The following is a 19,764-nucleotide window of genomic DNA, read 5'->3' on the forward strand; positions in this document are numbered from 1 at the left end:
CCCAAAGTCTCTTCATCCGTAGCCGTTCCATGGCCTGAATAAGACGCCGACGTCTCCTTTGATAGATGATAGATGATGATGAGTGCTAGTGCCGTGACAGAAATTTGAATGTATCTGCTGTAAATCCAAATATTGTTCATATTTTTGAATGACTTATCATTGTGTTTATTCGCATGATTAGGATTTAATGGAATAAGTGAAATTGCAAAATTGTGGGGTTTTTTTTATTATTTTTTAGAATTTCGATAAAATCAAAATGTTTAAAAAAAAAAAAAGGAAAAATTGGTAATTACTTCACCCTTATCATTACGTGTTGTGTTCACAAGGACCTGTATCCCGCAGCATGCCCATAGATAAAAATGTCAATGAATATTTTTACTATGCGGGCTCACCAAGTAGTCTACAATCCTAAAATTTGTAACAAAAGGCATTAGCAGGTACAATAAAACACAAGTACAAAGTGTTTTTCGGGCTAACAGAGTCTATTCCTACTCACATTTCTTAGTCAAACACAGCTTCTCCCAGTTTTAATCCTAAAAAGGAGTTTATGAGATGCTGTTCACTCCCGCTTTTGTAAATCTGAGGAGGTGAGAGCACAAAGGCAGAGCAGGATTAATGGCTTTAAACGCAGGCGGAGCTGGAACGTTCAAGTGGCCTGATGCATTTCGCTGACAGTCTGGCTCTCATTAGATATCGAACAAACTGTCAGCTAAACAAATCACCACCATGTTTCTGTGTTTTGCATGATTAAATGATGGAGGGAGTATTAAATCAAACTTAGCTTGCCTCGCAGACTCAGAAGAGGCTCTCCGATACTGTAGCACTTTATCCACGCTCAGAGTTGGAAACGGGAGCGTAACATCTGCTCTCATCTCTCTTAATTCCTGAAGGCAGAGGTGATCAAACACGTCCACCTCTTACTTTGGCCGAAGGACTTCATATTTTTGAAATATGCTTATTCTCAGTTTCTGCCCAATTTGTGTGTCCTGGACTAAAGGGACCAGATTGTTTTCGCAATTCTTCTCTCTTACAACAATTTGGAGAGAAACTCCGCCAGATACTCAAAAACTCACCAAACTTCCATTTGTCGAAAATACATTTGACACAGTGAAGGACAGCTTCCAAAAAAGTGATGACATCACAGCAGGCAAAAAAAAGGAACTAAATCTCTAATGGGGCCCAAAAATAATGTAAACAAAAAAATGTTGTGGATATCCAAAGAAACATTTGAAATTACTTTTGGATGGTCACAGGACTTACGGCTTGGCAGTCATTTTGTGACAAAGTATCAAATTTGGCAATATAAGCACAATATGGGAAAAGAAAACTTTTACTCAAGCAAAGTTTACGAAATTTGACATGCAAGCCACTAACTTAAGTCTACAACAGCTATCAAAATTTTGTTGACCTTTGACCTCAGGGAGAGGATTCCATCTTGAATTAATAAAGAAAAAACAACCTTTTTACCGATTACAAATTTAAGCTCTTCTCAGGGAGTTTGATCTGTCGCCTCCTAACTCCTCAAGCATATTTTGGAAGCTACTTGGAAAAAAATCTTGAAATTAGAAATTGTAGATTAGGACCCCCACGTCTCTTGGGCATCGTGGACTGGTGGTTGCCTGGAACTTAGGGCGGGTCTTCCTTGGGGGTAGTCCTGGCTCATACCTGAGGGTAGGGTGAAGGAGAGTCCTCAGAACTCTTAGGTGGTGGTGGGTTTCTCATCTGGGCCTGGTGGGAGAGGAAGAACAGCCCTATTCTTCTAGCTGAGCTGGAGCCTGCACCAGATATTCTGCACCACTAGAATATCTTGTTTTGATGAATTTGTCTTTTTATTTATTATTTTTACATGGGTTGATTTTAAGCATGAACTTGGCACGGATCAGAAAGCACTTTTTAATTTCATTGTACCTGTGGCAATGACAAATAAAGATATCTATCTATCTATCTATCTATCTATCTATCTATCTATCTATCTATCTATCTATCTATCTATCTATCTATCTATCTATCTATCTGTGCTTCTATGCCTCCCTGCTCTCAGGCACTGGGGGGCCCTGCGGCAGTTCTGCTGGGTGGTCGGCTCGAAAAAGAAATTGTAGTTTTTTTCGGTGTTTATTGGCGTTCCCCTGCATATTTTTTTACTGGAGCATTGTGAAAATGTAATACATGAACCCCTGGCTCAAGCTGAATAAAACTATAAAGCACATGCTATGAACATAGTTGAAATGTGGGCTTGGTTAACATAAAACCCCCGTTGCTAAGGAAATTTAAAAAGTTACTTTTGCTGATTCTTATAAAAACTACATAGATGTGTTCGTCACGCCCAGGTGACCAAAAACTAAAAAGGTTGCTATGAACATATTAGGAATGTGGGTGTGGTAAAAAACAAAATACACCATTGCTAAGGAAATTTAAAAAGTTGCTTTAGCCAATTGTTACAAAAACTACATAGATGTATTCGTCACCACTAGGTGACCAAAAAATAAAATGGTTGCTATGAACAAATTAGGAATGTGGGCGTGGTTGACAAAAAAAAAAAAAAGCAGTTGCTAAGGAAATTTGAAAAGTTACTTTTGCCAATTCTTATAAAAACTACATATACATATTCGCCATGCCCAGATGACCAAAAAACATAATGGTTGCTATAGAGATAAAACCAAAACCAAAGCAGCCATTTTGAAAAAAGTGATTTTTTTATTTTTTGGCTCATAAATTTGTCACTTGCAGCTCTATCAAGATGACTGGGGAAGAGGGGCGGAATAAGGTGCGTGAAACAGCTGCTCAGCGAGAGAGACCGGGTCAAAGGAAGGTGGTGAGTAGCGCTTGGAGGCCATACAACGCCACTTGCAACCTTAACTTGCTTTATTGCTACACAAAATGTACTTTTATCCTGCTGAAAAGCTACAACTAAACACAGAAAAGGAAAGAAAAAACTCCCCAATCATAGACTTTTTTTCTTTATTTTGCATAACTGCCGTTTCTCTTGGCAGGCACACAAGCTCTTTGAACATTAAAAAAACAAAACCTGATTTTCTTTTGTAGATAAGCTGCCAAAGGGCTGCTTTCTGTGCTGCCAGCAGAGTCCCCGTCTGGCCTTCTGTACCTGACCTCAGGTCATGTGTGCACATGTGCGCCTAAGTCTTTGTGCAACTTGCCAGACACCTGTGCCCGCTTACATCATGCACATCACACTTTTGCCCCCCTATCGGTGTATATTAGCATTTTTAGCAGCCCCCTCCACAAAGACTTTCTCTTTCTAACAATCTTTTTTTTTTTTTCTAAAAACTACAATTTTTTTTACCTAATTTTGCCCGTTTTAGTCTCCCTCCTCTCTTCTCTCATTCCACTTTACATCTTTCTGTTATGTCATCAGTGCAGCCCCCTCATCTTTTCATCCGTCTCTCCCCTTCATCTCTTATCTCTTCTGTCTTTCTGTCATGCTTTTATGCGTCCCCTCTCATCTCTGCTGTCTCATCTCTTACTTCTTACCCACTTTTTTTTTTTTAACAATTTGCCCCTCCGTGACACTTTTGACCACAAGGTGTGAAAAGTGTCGCTTTAAAACACCAAAAGGCTTTCTGACGCCGGATCCTTTACAGTGTTTTTAACATAAAAGTGTCTTTATCATCTCGGGCTGACGTGTCAGCGGCCTTATCTGCACTCTTTTATGACTTTATCAGCGTGCTGCATATCTGCAGGATCTGTATGTACACATGGTGGAGGCAGAGACGGATTCTTTGAAATAACACATGGAAAAGAGCGACATTTAATATAATTTTGGTTATTTGAAGAAATTTACTTACAAAGAGACATTTTATTAACAAGAGTTTTACATCGTTTTACGGTGTATTGTGTTATCATTACTGACTAAATGATGACGCTTTGTTTTTCTATTTCCATTGGTTTATCTTTAAAGACCCACTTAGATGAAAATTGAGTTGTTGGTGTCTTTAAAATGTTTTTGTGGCATTTTTTTCTGATAATAGATGACATACATACAGAAAATTAAGCTTAAAATTCTATTTCTTTGTTCAAATCCTTATGATTTAGGAGCAGTTTGCAGAATTGCTGTTTGAAAAAGAGCGTATTTGTGATGTAACAATTGTGCTGGGTGTAGCGTCACTGGTTAAAAGACGGTTAAATGAGCAAAATCACGAAGAAAAGACCAATAAGAACACTTTTAAAGAAGGTCAAAAGATGATCAGCGTGGAACTTTTAGCCTAAAAAGACCAATTTTAACAAACTTGTTTGATCGTCAAAGTTCCATTGCAGAACTCTTAATGAGCTAAACAGTTATCCTTTTTGTTTCCTGTTTCACAGGAAGTCTCACCACTACCGACTCCTGAATTTCCTTTAGCCAGACGCTTTCACTCTCCTTTGTTTCTCACAGTCAAACAACCGATGAGCGCAGAGCAAATTCATCACCTTGAAATTCACTCTTGCATCTGTCTGATATGCCGGTGCCAAGTGCAGAGCACACAGTGTACAGGTAGGAGGCAAGACACAGGCGGCGGTGGCGGCAGGGAGGATAATTCAAACGAGCCACTGCAGAGCAAACTGTTGACATTTGGGTGGAAAATGTGGCTGAGAACACACGACGTTATGTAAAGAACTGGATCTGCAGATGTTCCTGTGAAGGAAATGATCAGTACAGTTTGATTCTCAGGTGGTGTATTCAATACGGCTGTCCTTTCCAATATATGAAGCGACTACACAGCCAGTTTTACTCACTAAAGCTTGACTTTTCTTGGATTTGATGTCATAGAGATGTTTAATTCACAGAAATAGGTACGTAAAGAAGCCTTGATGTACCATTTACATCGACTTCCCCTGCAAACAATCCTGAAGTATTTCTACGGCACTTTTGATTCTCACACTTTAGGTTCAAATTTTTTGGCAAAAGCAAAAATCTGTAAAAACTGCTCTTAAATACTTAGGTAGATCCTTCAGATTAATTCCCTACTTTAAAAGACTTAAACCAGAGAGAACTTGGACTTAAGACTTGATTTTCTCGTGACATATACTGACAAAACGTTGACTTTGTATTAGATGACTATCTAGCAACAGAGACAGAATTATAGAAGGTGACACGTTCATGGGCTGGTTATCAGACCAAGGCTCTACTGGTTTCCACTGTGCGGTCCAGACCAGACTGGACCAGAACAATATGGTATTTTGAGTAATTCTATTATAAAATAGACCCATTGATCGGACCAATTCTAACCACTTTTGGTCCCCCATTGGTTGTGGGTCCCTTACAAAAATTGACCAGTTAGGGTCAAGCAAAACCCAAATGTGAAAAAAAGGATCTGACAAAAGACCCCCATTGCTCCCATTCTCTTTCGTGTAGTTGCACTATTATGATGCATAGCTACGTCATCGGTCCACACCCCACATGCACCTCGATGGTCCAGCACTCATTGGAAATGCTCACTTGAATTGCCCAGACCATTCTAAACTGAACCAGACCAGTACGCTAACCAAATACCAGTTCCACAATGCTGGTACAGGGATGCAGTAACAAATGCGGAACTGATACTGGGTAAGGGTACTAGTCTAGTCCGTTAACACATTTGATACAGGTATAGGGACGTGGTATCAAATGCGGAACCGGTACTGGGTTAGGGTACCGGTTTTGTCCATTACCACGTCCGATACCAGTATAGGGACGTGGTAACAAATGCAGGACCGGTACTGGGTTAGGGTACTGGTCTTGTCTGTTACCACGTCTGGTAACGGTATAGGGTTGTTGAAACATATCCGGAACTGGTACTGGGTTAGGGTACTAGTCTGGTCTATTACCACGTCCGATACCGATATAGGGATGCGGGAACAAATGCGGAACCAGTACTGGGTTAGGGCACTGGTCTGGTCCATTACTACGTCAGAAACCAGTATAGGGATGCAGTAATAAATGCGGGACTGGTACTAGCTTAGGGTACTGGTCTGGTCTGTTACCACATCTGGTACCAGTATAGGGATGTGGTAACAAATGTGGTACCCATACAGGGTTAGGGTACCGGTACCGGTGCGTTTATCTGTACGGCATTCCAAGGGCTGGGGACCCGTGGGAACAGCCAGCACACCGGTCCGCATCTCAAGGGTTAGTGACCCCTGTTTAGCATATGCATATTTTCCCTGTCTATTGGCCGGTACCAAGTGGCCCTTGGACCAGTACCGGTTTGTAGCCTGGAGGTTGGGGACCCCTCATTTAATGGGAACAGGCAGTACATCAATAAGTGATGAGTTGGAGACACCCAAAACGTCATAAAGTGATGCAGAGTGGGCCAAAACCATGTGTCCAAATATGATAAGTTGGGAGTGAGAATGTGTTGCTTTCATCCATCCTTTGGTGGGTGCGGTTCTCTTACAGCATGTTGGCCTCCAGCTTTGCTCTATACAGTACATCCCAAGTCCACTGTGGACAAACACTCCTTTATGAACGGACAAGAGCTGTTGTATAAATATATCAGAAATGATACTTGAGCTTTGTGTTTTCAAACATTTGGATCTTTTATAGGACAGTAACAGATACAAAGACAATATAAATCTCTAAGTTTTGCATTTTGGGTTTTCGAGTTATAGTACCATCTTCACAAGGTTGATTCCCTTTTTTCTTCCTTGTAAAAGAGCTCAAACAGGCTAATTACCTGTGCACAGCCAGCAAAGACATGTCACCTGTAAGCTAAATATAACCGCGGACAAGCTGTCCTCTCTCACAGCGTGAGCTGCAGCCCCGCAAAGGTCATTGAGTGTTGGTGTTGGGTATGCATGTGACACTTTTCCTTACGCGAGGAGCATCTGCCTCCATCCCAACAACCCCCTTCTCTGCTCCTCCACAATTAGAGAGAAAATGGCGTGCTGCTCCAAGGCGCTGCAATTAAAGCTGAGTCACATCAGCGCCGGACAGCTCCAATGAAAGGCTATTAGAGAGCCAGATATGACCGAGACTCTCCTCGCCCTCCACCTTCAGCGCCATCATCAGTCACCGCAAACCCGGACCACGCAGCGTTCTCCACCCTCTCCTTCAACATCTGTCTCCATTAGCGTCTAAACTTTCAAAAGAAACGCCTGCGAGGAAGAAGTCTGGCAGCTTTCTGCTCCCCTCTTCTCCGCATCCGCCTCACTTCCTGCCACGGATTCGTCTATATTTGGGGATAAGAGCCCTCCATGAAGCCTACACCTGCTTTCCCTCTATCGTCGCCATCTTCCTCTTTCTGTTCTTCCCTCTGAGTGCTTCACCCCCTTCCTTCCTTTTTTTTTTTTTTTCATCCAGTCACGCACCTCTTTTAATAGCTCAATTTTTTTCCACTTATCTTCCCCAATTTGATGATTTCACCTGGATTGAATCATTTCGCCTCCATCAGTCCCGACCTGCCTCCCCTCTGCTCTTGCTCCTGTCAAGTCCTGTTTTGTCTCTGGGAGGATATAAACCGTCTTCTCCGGCTGTTTCACAAACATTTTGTTTGCGTTTCTTCAAATTTGTCACACATTCTGGCTTTTACAAAAAAAAAGACGAAAAAAGGAAATAATTAGCTCCTTTTTTGATTGATGCCTCCAACATCAATAAAAATGCAATGTGAGACTCTGATATGACACACTACGATAAATATCACTTAAAAATAGAGTTTTACAGTTTTGTTTTCATGTGTTTTTGTAGACAAAAGAGGATTTCTTTTTATTTATTTTTTTTGTCTCCAGAAGTGAGGTTGGTTGTTAATTAACACATTTTTAGGTCACTCAACTGTAAAGTGCACAAATGGAGGATGTTAATCAAGTCAGCATTTTCTAAATTGGCTCATATTAATCTTAATTCCCTCCTGTACTGCTGGAGATAAGTGACTAATGAGAGCAGATACACACCTCTACTTGGACTTAAAACACTTAGTCATGGAAAAAGTCATTGTTAAAAACACAGCTTTTGGTCGTCTTGGATACCCTTGGATTATGCTAATAAACCATCCAAAGAAATGGGGAGAAAATTGAATTTGCCCAAAAATTATGTAAATGTTTGTCTTTTGAATTTATTATTTATTTGTCTTTAGAAGGCAGTGAACTCAAGTAACACAAGCTATGTTCACACTGCCCTCTGAGATGTTCAGGTGACCACTTACAATGAAAAGTCTATTTAGACGCATAGATGGGTCAATTTTGGGTTTTCGCGTTTAAAACTTTTGCGTTCATGAGTAGCTACGCAAAACTGGTTTAACTTTGACCAATCAGGATTCAAGCTTGATTTATTGTCGTATGTACAGCTTTCACTGACATACAAAATTATGTTCCAGTACAACCAGTCTGGATGGCGTCTCTATTAATTGTCGGAAGAGCCAACTGTTTCAAAATTAATTATGAAGTAGAAATTTATAATTGTGGTTTGTGTACGGTTGGAAATCTTTCATATCTTGGAATAGAGCTGTGACAAAAGAAGCCTTACATTTTACACTAAGACTTTTCACATTTTAGGTGGCAGACATTCACTAGTATCAGACAGCAACAGTCCAGTGTGAACATCATTTGCTTAAAAACATGTTCAAGAATGCTCCGACAACAGACGCTGTTCCGGAGCAGAAATTACGTCATAGAAGCCTCTGTCTCCTAATGTCCGCCATGTCCCAGTAGCCCATGGGCTCAAAGCTCCACCCCTTATTATGCTTAAATTCAAAAGTGAAGTCTGAATTTGCACTGGAAGTTAAGGACCGAAAGCGAATAAGAAAACAAAGAAAAATAAAATGAAATGGCAGCTGTGACAAATAAATCTGTCTTTTAATTTGGTAATGGTTTAATGTTTAGATATTTTTCATTCATTTTCAGTTTTTCTTCAACTTAAAAATGTATGCTTTTTGAATTTCAATGATTTTTTTCTAGTTTAAAATGTGTACTTTTGAATTCTGTCTGTTCAGGGATTGATTTCCTATGATAGTTGGCTCCGTTTGTCAGATATGGACTTTGGTATCTACCACTGACTGCATATGATGTCCAAATGAACCAAAAGAAACCAAATGAAATCACTTCAGTCATATTTTTTTCCAACTTGTTGGAGCCAGACGATGTCAGTAAGCAGTGGTTGTCAAAGTTGGTCTGAGTTGACGTTTCTTAGGGAACCACTCTTGCCAATCAGCTATGAGCTAGTTGGAAGTCCATTTGTCTACCACTTTAAACCAAACTACATGTATCAAATTTTCTGGACAAGGGAACAGCAGGCTAAATCCACTTTTATTGAAACTACAGAAAAAAATATCATGGAAAAATGAGTATTGTTAAAAAAGTTACCAGAGCAAGAATGGTTATTCTGACCAATAGAATGACTGAGTAATAACTTTATTTCTCAAAACATGGATATATTGGATTTTGGTTTCTTGAAACCAGTGGGTACTTCCTGTTTGGATTGCCAGGGGGAGGGGTCCAGTTCTCACATACAGTGAATGTTGTTGACCAAACAAGAAAAATTTGATCTGACCAAGAAACAAGGTACTCACAAACCTTAAAATTGTGAAAAAAAAAACCTAACAAAAAAGTGCTCATCATTTAGTCAAAACTTGTTTTTTACAATTTAATGTATTTTTTTGTCTTCAAGCCCAAATTTGTAAATACTGTAAATAAATAGAGCCACATCTGAGCCAATCATGAAACATTATCCAGAGCAGTTTTGTACAATTATCAATTTTTGTTCATTATAAGATGGACAAACATAGTTATTAGTGTTGTTTCCACCTCTCATTGTCTTGTAATGAAAGCAGCAGCTGGTTATTCTGAATTCTTATTTAGAAAAAAAAAAAGACCTGCACTTTCTTGTTTTTTCATTGTGTGCTTCTCTTGAGGGAAAAACAAAAAGTCAGAGGCCACGTTTAAACAGCAGGTGCATGTGGTTGCCTGGCAACATAATGAAAAACACTGCATTTCTCCCTGTTTCTCACCCTTCCTGGGTCTCCATCACTGTCCAGACAACTTGTGATCAGCAGGTCGTGGTGGGGAGCCAAATGTGCCAGCAGGAGGGAAGCACCAGCTGTGCTTTGTAGACCTCCTTTATTATCCTGCACCTGACCGCATGCATGCAGTCAGCAACTTTCATCAACAAGCGCCGATGTTTATGGAGATGCAAAAATCCCATCGGTCTCCGCCTCATAATTAATGCTTAATTACATTACTTACCTCGTGGTTTACTAATTACATGCTTTTATTTTGTAAAAACTACATTCCTAAATGCCTCCTGCGAAGGTAATATTCGGTGTTTCCAGGTTTTTATCAAACACACGTTTAAGCGTGTTTAGGTTAACAACTCCAGCAAAAAAATAAGAACTAAAATGTAAGAATTTAAGAATAACATCTATAGATAAGTCTACGATGAGCTTTATGTAAGCAAAGGTGAAAAGGAGCCTAACTTTAAAATGTTTTATGATGGTGCAAACTTCATGTCATGTGATAGTCCACGGTTGCCTGGTAACCACTGACAAAAATTGTATGGACTGTAGAGACTCATATACATTCTCTCTGTTATTTTCTGTCGCCATCAGAACCACAAAAATGAAAGCATAAAGTGAGATGGAAATGTTGACCACTGATTTCTCCGTCCACCTTGACAATGTGCTGAAAATGGGCAGTTGGGGGCACTGTTTTGCTTCTTCCAATGTGATCTATTGGAAATGAACTGATTGGTCGGTAGGTATGTTGCTCGGTTGGTTAGTCAGTCAGTCGGTAGATGGTTTGGTGAGTCGGTCGATAGGTAGTTTCGGTCAGTTGGTAGGTTGGTCAGTAGGTAAGTAGGTCAGTCAGTCGGTGGGTTGGTACTTCATTTGGTTGGCCAGTAGGGCAGTCGGTAGGCAGGTAGGTTGGTAAGTAGATCAATAGGCCGGTCGGTGGTTCGGTAAGTCGGTTGATAAGTGGGTCAGTCGATAGGTTGGTCAGTAGGTAGGTCGTCAGTTTGTAGGTAGGCAGGTCGATCGGTCAGTCAGTAGGTAAGTCGGTTGGTATGTGGGTCGATCGGTTGTCATATCAGTCAGTATGTTGGTCGATAGGTAGGTTAGTTATTAGGTCAGTCAGTAGTTGGGTTGGTAAGTCAGTCAATAGGTAGATGGAGTTCATTTGGTAACTGCGCACTCCTTGTGTGCACCCCAACTGTTAGAAATAAACTTGTGAGTCTCTTGACTTGCTGTTGGCTGGAATATTCCATTCCTGCAGAGGGACAGGGGAAGACAAAACACTTTTACATGATCAGTCTTATGCTATTTCCGTTGTTTTTTATGACAGTTTAAGAGTGTAAAATGTATTCTTGACATTTGTATCAAGTGTTCAACTCGGGGCCCTCAGAGTGTTGGAGGCCTCAGGCGATCGCCTACCTTTCTCTAAAGGTAAGGTCACTCCTGACATGATAAGTCTTTACAATTTCCCTTTACCACACAGTCAGTACAGAGCTAGGATTAGTACCTTGTGCTACTGTCGCAAATATAACTGCTAACTGGGACCCCCTGGGCTTCGGGACAACAGTGGTGGCCCTTGATATAGACAGCCGCCGTCAAGAGACATTTATACATCGTCCAGTCAACGCTGCTGCCAGCCGGCGATCCAGCTTGTGGCCACCCAGATGCCACCTTATTTTGTAATGCTGTCACTGGACTGCCACTGACCAATGTCAACTTTTAGAGTGCCATTTTGATGACGTCCCTTGAGATGGCCGTTCAGGCCTCAAGGGAATTCCAAGTCACACCTGCAGTCCAGTTAAGACGCGACCACTCCTTTCTATGACCCTCCACAGGCCCAGACAACCCAAAATCCTACAGAATACACATGGATGCATGTGAGTACAGCTGAACAGGATGTGTAACAAACAGGATTGTAGTTAAACTTCTTATATGTTGTATTTAACAAACAATAAACCCTGGAATCGCACTTACCTGCACAGCATAAATGTGAAGCAAGGACTCTGGACATTTCAGCCTCTGTAGTTCATTAGGAATCTGCTGACTCTCCTTTGCTGCCCTCAGAGGACTCTCAGTCCACCTCACTTAAATCTCCCACTTTTTCTCATTTAGCCCGATTCCTCCATTTTTTCCGTTTTTATTTTTTTACGATGGCCATCATCTCCATTCGCGCCATTAAGCATCACATCCATTAACATTACACATAAAGCGGCGGCCTTGAAAGTTCCCAAGTACTGCCTTATATGTCCTCGTCTGCCATACTTTTTCCACTGAAAAAGCGACACCTTTTTCCACTTTTTATGTTATTTCACTTCAAGATAAATTTTAAGAAAAGTTTTTTGCAAATAAAAACTACTCAGAGATTGTCTGTGACTTTAAAGATCTGCTTTTCTGCTCGACAAAACTAATGATATCTGGCTTTGATTTCACTTCTATTGCTCTCCTGTGTCTTTCAAAGCCATTCAAACCCACACAGACAACGCAGGATCTCCAATAAGGCTAATTGCACCTGTTTCGTTTAATTAGCCCGGGCTTTAATGTTGGGTTTTAACGGCCCTATTGTTTGCACCCCGTCTTTTATTCTGGCGCCCCGACTGTACCACTGTTGCTGCTTTTCACCATGGAAACGCCGAGTAATGTCCTCATTCGACATCTCCCACTCCTCCATCACCTTTTTTAGCGCCCGCCTTTCCCTCTCGCCCCACAGGAATTACCCTGATTATGATTATAGCCGCCATGATAATGATAACCGCCGCAAAATTGCACCGTCTCAGTCATGTCCAACACCCGGGAGATTATGACCGACTGAAAAGCAGCCGGCGAATGTTTCTCCCATCTCATTTTTCTGATTTCCCCTCCTCGCCTCTTTGTTTCCCTCCGTCTTTTTTCATTTCTTATTTGGCTTTTTGTACTTTTGTTCCCTGTCCACTGATTTCTACCTCCACTCCTCGGTCACCTTTTGTCTCTTTTCAGTCTTTTTCAATTTTCTGCCCGTCTTTCATCTCTGTTGTTGTGCTCCTTCAAACCTTTTGCCGCTCCGTCTTACCTTGGCTACTTGTCTCCGGCTCTCTTTATGCTCGTCCTGGTTTTCCCTCTTGTCTTCCTTCGACCACTCCTCTGCCTGAACCGCCGGGAACAATAATAATTTGATTTCTGGACTCGGGGAAAATAATTAGGCCTGCCTCTTGAATATGTGAAGAGGACAAAATGAAAATGCTATTTCTGAGTGTTTGTTTGGTTCTTTGATTCTTTTTCTTTAGGAGTTTTACATGAAACTCTCGTCAGATATAAATGACGTTCGCATTAGGACTCCATCAGAAAGCAACTACTTCAATCCGGACCGAGATTTTAGATGAAAAGATTCATCTTCGTAATTATTTCTTCTTGTTAATAGAATTTCCTTGCATAGAGTCGACAGGTCGCCTTTTTACTTGCTGCAAATAACAAACCCAAACTATGACCCTTCCCTCGCCGTGCTTTACAATTAGGGGTGTTTTTGTCTTTATTAGACACTTGCTACAGTCACTTTTTCCAATCAACGAATCAGCAGGAGTAGCTTGAAAACACAGGAAAGGAAAGGAGTTTGTGACCTTCACACACCATTCAAGTGATACATACAGACCAGGGGTCTGCGACTCTTTTATCTCTCCATGGTGGCTCCTTGGCCAAACATAGAGTAAGTCATGGAGACTCAGCCATGTCAACTGTCTGAGTCAGCAGCTCCCCCTAACCAAAACTTCCTAAAGAAAACAAATAAACAAAGCCCAAAAACTAAGACTGCCAAAGTTCAACCCCAAAGTAAAATAACAAAACCCAGCAGTGGAAGACTGCTGAAGACAAAGAGGGGGAATACAACAAAAATAAATAAATATGCAAATATAGTAATAAAAAGACAAAATACATTGAGAAGATCCACAGATGTGGCCCTGAAGCCCCTTTACGGTGGGAATCTGGCACCAAAACTCATCAACTTGAGCATCTTCGTCATCTCTTTTTGGCAGAGGAGGATTTTGTTTCTTCTGGTTGACGATTCTTCCCAATGACCCCCTCATTGGTTTTCTCTTCCCTACTTAAAAAAAAATTAAAAAACAACTTTGAAAAATACTAAATCAGTTAAATAAAATGTGTTTTCTTTGGTATTTTGGAGAACACAAGGTTGATAGTTTTATTAGGATGATGAAGAACTACAGAGGGAGGCATCCTTCAAGGTCTTTGCTTCCATTATCCTTCATTCATCCAAGTTTTCTTCATTGTGATTATGAAATGGAGCTGTTGGTTGCTTATTTATGTGTGACAGAGAGTAATGTTGGGACCCAGATTTAAACCAAAACATTGTGATTGAGCAGCAAAAGTCAATTTCTTGCAATTCTTGTTTTCCATCATCCCTCAGATTTTGACTAAAACCCTCAGCGGTTCCTGAGCCTGCTTCCAGGTCCGAACCTTTCCTCCGTGCGCTTTTCTCTCTCCTCCTCTTCCAGATCTGAGCAGTTATGAGCTGGATTTTTGAATATCACCTCTTTGTCTGCGGTCGCATTTACTGCGTTTCACTGCCTCCCTCCAATCACGCGCCGCCACAATAACGCAGAAATCTTGATAGGGAGCGCCTCATTCACTGGAGGACTCACACAATGGTGCTGCTGATCATTGATGAAGAATACAGCCGCTTTCTGTGGCTAAATCTCTCTGCTCAATACAGCTCAATTCAAAAACAGGAAATGATTGTGTTTTGCAAAGAGCGACGTGTTGGCGTGTCTCAAGCACACCATCTGGAAAAATGTGCAACGTTTACCACAATGTCTTATAATTTTGAGTTTGAAGTTGAAGCTCAGTCAGTTAAAAGTTAAAGTCGGGAGCGACCCCCTTTTGACCTCACTAGCTGAGTATTTGATACACACCCCTCACTCCCCCCCTTCTACCCCTCCCAGCCTGGTCAGAGCTGCACGTGACAAATTCATAAAAAAAAAAAAAAAATACACTTTATTCAAAATGGCGGCTCTCTGTTGGTTTTATCTCCGTAGCAACCATTTTATTTTTTGGTTGTCTGGGGGTGACGAACAGGTTTATGTCATTTTTAGAGGAATTGGCAAAAGTAGGTTTTTGGATTTCCTTGGCAACTGAGGATTTTTTTTTTTTTTTTAATAAACACCCACATTCCTAATATGTACATATCATGCATCATATCATGTCATTCAGCTTGAGCAAACAACTTGCATATTAAATGTTCCCAATGTTCCAAGCAACCGGGAACAACATTTTTTCTAGCTTAACTTATTAACGCCATTCAGAACTTTAAAACCAACAATTTTTCTTAGGTAGTTTACCAATTGATTAAAATCCGTTGAAGGAATATACATTTTTAAAGGGTACTAAAGTTGATTTTTTTTCTTTTTTTAAAAATTCAAGATAGCAGCCTCTCCCTGAGGTCATGGATCGACAACACTGGTTGTAGTTGTAGATTTAACCTGGTGGCGTGTGTGAAAGTTTGTGAAAATCATTTGAACAGAAAACTAACAAAAGCACAGGGTATCCTCCAAGAAACAGCCTCTTGCATAGAGATGCACAATGAAGACATCAATGTGGGGAATTAAAAGCACCAGAGAATCAGTGTTCAAGTCCAGTCCAGGGTCATGCACGTGTAATCCAAGCCAGAAATCCAAACTTAGCCAACCCAGACTTGATTCCACGTCCAAAAACAGAACAGGGGTCAAAACCAGCAGAGAGAAATGTCTGCTGCACTGAATGATCAATCTGTGGAGTCAGGAGAGTGGCAAGCCAAGAGGGCCAAAAAGCCCCTAGATCCTGACACATCTTATTATAGTTTTAAAACTTCCTTTGGATATCCCCGACACGTGCTTCAGTTTTGATTGGGGATTTGAAATATTTATTTTAGAGCCAAATAAGAGATTTTGGCTCCTTTCATTTTTTTGTGTTTTTTCCGACTGTAATCTCATCATCTTTTTGGGTGGTGGGTTGCTCACTATGACTAAAATTTTTTTTTTCTTAACCGGTAACTATGTGTGTGTGCAAATTTTGGTGAAAATTGTGAATTGTGTGTTGTTTTGTATTTTACGTGTTACAGTTGAACAATGTTTAGAGTCAATAAATTTAGACTTAATCACACAGGGGGCCAAAATCTAAAGCACACATAAGGTCGTGGGCAGAACAGGATAAACATTTTATAAACAAACTAAAAATACATTTTTTAAACTGTAACTTTTTAACATAATTATGAACTAGATATACAGCATTACCTGTGATAATGCTAGTGTGAATGCTGTAGGCAGAATTTGGCTGCTAAAGATGCTACAATTGATAGCTAAAAACGCTAAAGTTAATAGCTGAAAATGATGAAGCTGATAGCTAGCTAAAATATTAGCTAAATGCCAAATTAACTAAAAAATAAAAAAAAAACACAGGTTAGCCAAAAAAGCTAAAATGTAGCTGAAAAAAATAACTGAACTTCAAAATATCCTAAAGAAATGAAAAAAGCCTAAATTAGCCAAAACTGTTAGCTTGTAGCTGAATTGTTAGCTAAGGTCCAAAATAGCAAAAAAAAATGAATACCAAAAGAGTCCAAAAAGCTAACAGAATGCCAATTTCTAAAACATTAAAACCGTAACTTTTTAACATAAATATGAATAATTAAAAATGCAGGAATATTATTCCAGAATAAATCAACTAAAACCTTTAATAACTTTCAATATTTTACTCTCCATAGGAATATATTTTGTCAAAATTATACAAGTTAAAAATAAGCTCAAGATAACATCGGACCATTAATAACAATAAAATAAAATGATCTGGAGGGCCGGATCCGGCCCCCGGGCCTTGACTAGACGTTCTGTCATGTTCTCTCTGCAAATAGAAACAACAGTTCACTAGAAAAACTTCCCATCAAACCCTCTGACCAATCACCTCCTGTGGGCATGCTAGGTAGCGTAGCATCGTTTCCCTGAATGTGGTCTCGTATCCGCTGGTCCTCATGGTCAGAAAATGTCTGTACTAAAAGTGTACCTCAGAGTTGTGGGTTTTGATCAATTCTGCTGCAGTTGTAACCCTTAACAATCAATCCAGCACATTACTGCAATCCCTAGAAAAGTCCGTCCTCTGCTTTGCTTTGATGTAACTCTGTTTAGTTCATAAATCAGACCTTTTGGAAACACTTTCCAGGAAAAGAGCTTGTGGTGCATCTAAAGGCCGTCCTGAGGCTTGAAGAGAAAGAGTGTGTGCTCTGCCGCTGGGCTACACGCAACGCTCAATCAATAGGATTGCATTTCTGTTAAAAAAGCCCAGCATGGATCGGCTTTAGTGTACACTTTTCTTAGATTAGTCTGAACTCGGTGGCGTGCCTCCATCCCTGCCTCCTCTAGAACCAGTCCATCATCCGAACCCCTCTGATTGTTTATCGTTTTGTCAGGCGGATTGAGACAGTCGCCTCGCTCCGAGTATCAGCTGTTTGAAGTGTAAGCCGCGCAGGTAATGCGCACCGTCACACTTTCATGTTGGAGGGAGATCATATCTCACCGAGATCTGATGGCTTCCAGGGAGGAAATCAATCTGACCTCTAAGAAATTAAAAAGAGGAAAACTGGAAGCAAAGAAGGAAATGAAAGCAGATTAGATCGAGCCGAGGGCTCTTGTAGCTTCTGTCAGTCTTCGGTTTAAAACCCTGCCGGCTCGCTAGAGTCCTCCTCCAAACTCCGTCCAAATAGATCATTCTCTGGTAGATTTAAAATCCTTCTTCTACGTCTAATTTCTGTGATTTAAACGATGATGGCACAGGCACAAACAAATATTCATCGTCTCAGATTTCCACTCCAATCAATGTCGAATATTTCTACACAGAGGCCATTTTTCAGTCTTATTTGCTGTCATTTTGCTAAAGTTTCTCCCTTCCAGCTACACGTTTTTTTCTTGCTCTGCAATGTAAACAACATTAGCGTTTAAATGTGGAGGCAGAAGCTTTTCTCTATTGATTTAGCTGGATGAGTTATTTACAAGCTCTCTGTGTTCGTTCAAAGTTTCTTCATGCGGAACGAGTTGATGGACGATTTTCTCTGTTAGTCAGTGTTGGAGATTGTGTGAAGGTGGACGAATACAACAAAAGAAATGTGCTAAAATCAGATCTTCAACAGACGAACAATTGTTTTTTAATCATTGTTTTCCTAATTAACGCTTAAACACAGATGTCGCCAATGACACCTAAATATCTGATGTTCCCAAACTCTTCGACATTTTACGAGAGTTTTTCTCTGAAACAAATTTGCGACAAAATTCCTTTCACAGCTTCAGAATCCACCAGAATTACATTAATGCCGTATAGAGTTAAATAGTTACGGTAGTTGAAAGCATGTAAACACTGGAGATAATGCTCCAGTGTTTTAGGGTTAATCAGCCATTGACTGTATGAGAGAACTGGACTGAGCGGGTGTGATGTCACCCAGGAAAAGCGCCTTGCCTCTAGCTCTAGCTTCAGAAAAATGAAGCCAATTAAGGCGCCATTTTGAAGCGATATGGACGTCTCCATCTTGGAGCCAGTCCACAATGATTGGTCCGAGTTGAGTCAACGTTTCTATGGCAACTACTGTCACTAGTCATGAGTGAGCTTATTCGAAGTCCACATCTCTTCCACTGAAAGCGAGCTCGGGCGAATCAAACGCTTGAGTTGGGGGCTAGCGGGCACCACGTATCTGATTGGTCAGTTTATGACCTGAATAACTTGTGATAAAGGAATAAAAATCACGAAAAAAATATTAGCAAGAAGATACTAAAAGGGTTTCAGAGCAAGAATGGTTATTCGGACTGAGTAATAGTTGTTTAATTCTCACTAGAAGTTTATGGCTATGTCTGAATTCCTTAACTACTCACTACATAGTCCGTTCGCCATTTTGTGGTTCTGTCCAAATCTACAACTCCTAAATCCAGTGTACTAAAAATTTCCCAGAACTCTTTGTGAAAAACCAGCATGCATCGATGCTCACTACATTAGCGAAAATAGACCACAATGCATCGCTGTGTTCAAATTCACTCACTTTTCGCAAGTCTGTTGATATGATACGTATCGCGATACGATATGTACCCAAGTAAATTCATACGGCTTTTAATTTGGTAATTTAGAAAATATTTAAGTGGAAACAAAAAATAACTTATTAAATATTGACTTGGCAGTAATTTTTTAATCGATACAAGTATCGGCAAATAAAATATCACGATATTTTCTAAATCGATATTTTCTTACACCCATACTCGCAACCCCTTTAAAGACTGTATAGTGCAATAATATCCAATGTAGGATGACTCCTTTTGAATCCATTGGGTTCTGATTAAGAAAATTTGGATGACTTATAAAATGTAATATACTGACATTTTTTTTTTACATTTTTTTTTACATTTTTACATTTTTACATTTTTACATACATTGTGCTCTGTATTCACCAATCTGGTGAGCATCCATGCACACTGTTGATTTCTGGGAGATTTCCAGGGCACTGGGTTTTGGAATTGTAGATTCCAAGACTCTGACTGAACTGGGAACGCTCTTTAGTGATTTCCTGATAGCCGTACTGACTCATTCCAGTCTAAAACTCCCAAGGTTTGGAGATTTGTAAACTTTAGACTTGGAGATCTCGGTTCCTTTTCAGAAGTTGTTTATCTTCTGTCCGATCAGAGTTCATTGCCACTTTTCTTGAACTGTTTTCCTCAAGGTCCAAATATCTGCTCTTACTCATCTGTCATTGTGAACTTGTGAAGCATTCTTTGTTTTTCTGCATTCAAACCCTCAACAGTTCCTCTTCATCACCACCAGCATGGACTCCAGAGGGAATCTTGAGCTTCCTCCAAGTCTTTTTAGG

General features: G+C 40.3%; 1 long non-coding RNA gene across 1 annotated transcript in view; it reads left to right on the forward strand.

The window, feature by feature from the left end:
* Positions 1-19,764, forward strand: part of LOC118600008 — a 53,133-nt gene that overhangs the window by 1,156 nt on the left and 32,213 nt on the right. The window contains exon 2 of the long non-coding RNA XR_004949573.1: positions 2,728-2,812. This is a non-coding gene — a long non-coding RNA (uncharacterized LOC118600008). The remainder of the gene's footprint in view (positions 1-2,727; positions 2,813-19,764) is intronic.

The sequence above is a fragment of the Oryzias melastigma genome, linkage group LG18 (assembly GCF_002922805.2).
Source record: "Oryzias melastigma strain HK-1 linkage group LG18, ASM292280v2, whole genome shotgun sequence".
Classification (NCBI taxonomy): Eukaryota; Metazoa; Chordata; class Actinopteri; order Beloniformes; family Adrianichthyidae; genus Oryzias; species Oryzias melastigma.